The 4,876-nt window shown below is 36.9% G+C and overlaps 1 pseudogene; it reads left to right on the forward strand.

The window, feature by feature from the left end:
* The first annotated feature begins 1,214 nt into the window (after nt 1–1,214).
* On the forward strand, nt 1,215–3,925 carry LOC147708108 (uncharacterized; annotated as a pseudogene).
* The last annotated feature ends 951 nt before the right edge of the window (nt 3,926–4,876 follow it).

Below are 4,876 nucleotides of genomic sequence, written 5' to 3' on the forward strand. Positions count from 1 at the left end.
CTAAGTGACTTAATTAAATGCTTCCGTTATTATTCATAATTATGATAATGATAAACTGCAGTTGTATATAATTTGTATATAGCTAGTGAATAGTTCCGATTAATTAGGTCACATGATTCAGTTGCCCAACATTTGTCTCAGTTACTAATGGGTCTTTGTGAAGAGTTTTGATTAATGGTTAGTATCATGGTGTAGGGTTGTGCTGTTGAGACAGATTTTCTATAGGGGCGCTGGATCAATTCTCTGGTAGCAGAGTTCGGTTACTATGGTAACTGACATGTTACATGGTAATTACATAGGATCCATGTCTAAAACATGTTAAGTTTGTTCTCTTGTTATATGTAGTCAAAAGGTCTTTTCCAGCAGTGAGAAAATTCCTAGTGAGCCGGCAAAAGTAGTGTGACAAGTGAATTTACACAGTTCATTTGTTCTGTTTCAAAATAGTGATATTGACATATCGCTAGTGTTGTGGATGTACTGCACAAGTTTAGGGATATTAGGTGTGATAGGTAAAATGTATAGTGAGGATTGTCTATGAAATCATAGCTTTGAGTATAGGGACTAAGAGCCTGTTTTAAAACTCGCTGTGAAAAGAGTAATAGGATTTATCCAAGCTTGAGTGAAGGGTAAGGAAGCCTCGTCTATTCTTACTAGCGAATGAGGATTTTCTATAGGCAGGTTAAAGTCCTACCAAAGATTTCACGTATGCATGCTTAGGTTTTTCTGTTTGAATGTGTATAAATGATTTTGTGAGAATAGCGTTGTCTATTTCACAAGAAAGAATACTCGATTGATTGAGAAAAACTATTGCTTTATTTAGCAAAACAGACAAATGGTTTGTTTTTCTGTAGTTACTAATTGAATTTCATTGAAAAGAATTGTTTTAAAATGGCGCTGTGAAAATATTTTGTAAAGGAGGGGTGAGTTTACGGAGCGGAGACAGCGAAGCTGCAGCGGCAGTATACGTCACAGGGTTCACGCTGTGATTGGTTAACATACGTCACAGCAAGCGCACTGATTGGCTCACATGACCAAAACGAGCTGATAGCTGATTGGTCCTTTTTGAAAACAGTACTTCTATTGCTTGAGCAAGGTAGTGACGTGGCTTAACCTGATTGGCTTGTTGGTGAGTTTCGCGCACGGATTGGCTAGAGTAGCGGAACAACAAGAAATACTTACGATCTTTTCCAAATTAAGCGGAATAGTTTAAAAACATGAGTTATTGGTACGGAAAACAGGAAAAGAAGCCTACATGGTTTCAGAAATTGAAAAATATATTCAGCCCCGATAAGAAAATTGTCACGCGTGGTGGAAAATTACTTCATAAGTACAAAACACCCGCAGCATATAAGGAAGGAGAATATGGTTATCATACTGTCCTTTGGTTTGAAAATTGGATGCAATATACCAAAGACGATGGTGTATTAGCGTGGCCGGAAGATGGGTCATTTAATATTAAAGTTTTGAAAAACTTGAGAGAAAAAATGATGGCTCTTGTGCCAAAGCCTAGACTTACTCAATTTGAAGCTTTAGTTGAATGGGAGGTTGAAATGATGGAACTTGAACGAGAAACCTGAGGTATAATGAGAGGTCCAAAATTAGATATTAATAGGGATACTCATGAAGATAGAGTGCGTCGTTGGAGAAAAGCTGATATGTATGATGGTTTATACCCAGTTAGAGTGATGATTACTGAAACAACAGGTCAAAAGAATACCCGAAAGAGAGGTCATCTTGATGAAGAATTAGATGATGCGGTTTTAGAAGAAATTTATACTACAAATCGTAATCCGCCACCCTATACACCAGACTGTTCACAGTCTACCCCAAGAGTTTCTTCAGGAACCTCTCCAAGTGCACCTCCTAGAGAAATTGATGAAAATTCACCTAGATTTTTAAGATTACCTGAAAGAGTAGGGACAAGAAGTAATTCAAATACTCCAAGAGTAAACAGAAATTATCCTGAGATTCCTGAACAGAGAAATGAATTCCCGAGGAATGTAAAAAGAACAGAGCGACTTGGGAATATACCAGAAGTTTCGGAATACTTAAAAGCAAAAGAAGAAATAATACAGCAGTTAACTAAAGGGATGGAAGCAGCAACAGTACCAGTAACAATTGGTCCTGTTGTACCAGTTTTTGACCAAAGAGAAAATAGACACTCAGCTCTGACTGTTCCATTAAATGCGGAAATTCAGAAAGTGGCTGAAAAATGTTATTCAGATTTATCAGAAATACATCGAGAAAAAACAATGCCAGATTTAACTTGTAATCAAAGTTTGTCGAATGATCAGACACCATCTGTTGCAGGTTCTGATTCTGGATCTCCAGAAAAGAGCATAAATAAAACAGATTTAACAAAGACTCCACAGACCCCACAAGTCCCTGAATTTAAACAACTTGATGTTGCAAAATTGAAAGCAGATTTGGAAGAATGAATTATTGGCACAATTGGAACTGACAGTTTAAAGCAATATCAGGATGATGAATTACTATTTATATTCAAAAGCATACAATGGAAAACGAAAAATAAGTATGATCAATTAGAGGAAGTGGCTGCTGAATTAGAAATAGATTTGAGTAGACAGAAACAATTGCAAAAACATTACAGAGTGGATTTTTCTGAAAAAGATATTGAAAATTTGAATACCACAGGTAGGAAAACACATGTAAAAGAATTAATTATGTTTCTAAAAAGATTAGGTGAATTAAGTAAATGGAGAGTGAAATGGACAAAGAAAAGAGAAGAAGGAAAAAAGAAAGAGGGGAAGTTGCGAATGAGTTTCCTATGAGAGAAATAGCTGGCGGAGGGTATGTTCATGTCCCTTGGACAAGACAGGACATTTTACTGTTTACAAATGATTTTCCTCGGCTGAGAGAAAAGCCAGTAGAATGGTATCACCAGGTAGACAGATTCATTAAGGTTTCAAAAGTTTTGTGGATTGATCTTGATGGATTCTTTGACATTGTCGTCCCATCAGAACTTTGGACAGAATGTAAAATTTCTGTAAGTTGGCCCAAAGAAGAACCAGCTCGAGATAAAATAACAGGTGCTCCTTCAGCAGATGTCATGGATTTGTATGACAAAGTAATTGTGTGGTTAAAAAACAAAATTGCCCCGAAAGAAGTAGATTATACTAAAATTGACAGAACAAATCAAGAGCCAAAGGAGTCAGTTCATTCCTTTTATGAAAGATTACTGCTGGTATTTAAACAATACAGTGGCTACGAAAAATTAAGTGAGAAAGACATGAGCCACTTCATATACAGGTTTGTTTATGGCCTAAGACCTGAAATTGGTGAAATGATTAGAAATGGAATTGTCGGATGGCAATCATTAACAGTTGACGGCATTCTGAGAAAAGCAAAATACTGCAGTGATGAGATAGATGCCAAACAGAAGAAGCTTAAGGAAAAAGCAATGTGGGCACAGGTGAAGGTAGCTGAACAGCAAATAGCGACCATAGAAAATAAAAATGTTCACCAGAATCAAGGCAAATTTAAAGGGAATTTTAACAAGCCAAAATTTAATGTAAATATTGAAGAGCTCAAGCAAAAGCTCCCATGTTTTAATTGCGGCGAAATTGGACACTGGAATCGTGAATGTAAGAATCCGCCCTGAAATTTAAAATATACATCATTAAATCCACAGATGCAGAATGAGATAAATCAGCAGCAACAGCTACAGCGACAGTTAAATGAAATAAGTCAGCAGCAACAGCTACAGCGACAGTTAGTGAATCAGCAGAGCCAAATTCCACAACCGCCACTTCCAAACTGTGTGAATGTGCAAAGATTCAGTCCTGAAACGGGATTCTGCGGAAGTGAACAGGTAAATAGACCGCCAAGAGTGAATGTGTCAAATGTTTCCCAACAATTTTGGTTAAAAGAAAATGAAGGGAGTGATTCAGAGGATTACTCATGACGGTGTGTGAGAGAGGAAGAAGAGTGTGTGCTTGGAGCCACTCTTGATGTAGATCAGTCCGGTCCATTTGTTAATGGTAAAGTGAATGATGTAGAAATCACTTTTCTTGTGGACACTGGTGCTACCCGTTCTACTGTTAGATCATTGGAAATTGAAAACCTTCCTCTCTCTGATGAGTCCATCCAAGTAGTAGGCGTAGCAAATCAACACATTAAAACAGATTTAACTGATCCAGTTAAAGTTGAGATTGGAAATTTCAAAGATAAACACAGATTTGTAGTCTGTAACAGCAGTCCAGTAAACCTGTTAGGGAGGGACATTTTGTGCAAGATGAATTGTAAAATATATTGCTCACCGGATGGTATTGAGCTGCAAACTTTAGAAGAAGATGGTCTGTACAAGCTAACAATGCTAATGGTTGAAGAATAAAATAAATTATTTCCTGCTTTTGATAAAAATAATTTACCTGAAGAACTGAAAGAAACAGTTAATGCAAAAATTTGGGATTTAACTGGAGATGAAATGGGTTTAATGAAACATGTAGACCCAGTGCAAATTACAGTAAAACAAGGAGTAGATTTCCCAAATATTCCTCAGTATAAAATGAAAGCTGAAACAATTGAAGGTGTCATTCCTGTAATTGAGAAATTCATAAAACAAGGTGTTTTAAGAGAAATTGAAAGCAGCCCATGTAATTCATCGATTATGGGGATCAAAAAGCCAAACGGAACTTACAGAATAGTTCAAGACCTGAGAAAGGTTAATCAGATAGTTGTTCCATGTTGCCCTGTTGTACCAAACCCAGCGGTAATTCTATATCAGATTCCGCATGATGCAGAATGGTACACGGTCATTGACCTATGTAATGCTTTCTTTACTGTTCCACTATATCCTGAGAGCCAACAAATTTTTGCGATCAGATTCCAAGATTGCATCTTAGCATGGTGTCGT

This window comes from Lissotriton vulgaris, chromosome 6 (genome assembly GCF_964263255.1).
Source record: "Lissotriton vulgaris chromosome 6, aLisVul1.2, whole genome shotgun sequence".
Taxonomy (NCBI): Eukaryota; Metazoa; Chordata; class Amphibia; order Caudata; family Salamandridae; genus Lissotriton; species Lissotriton vulgaris.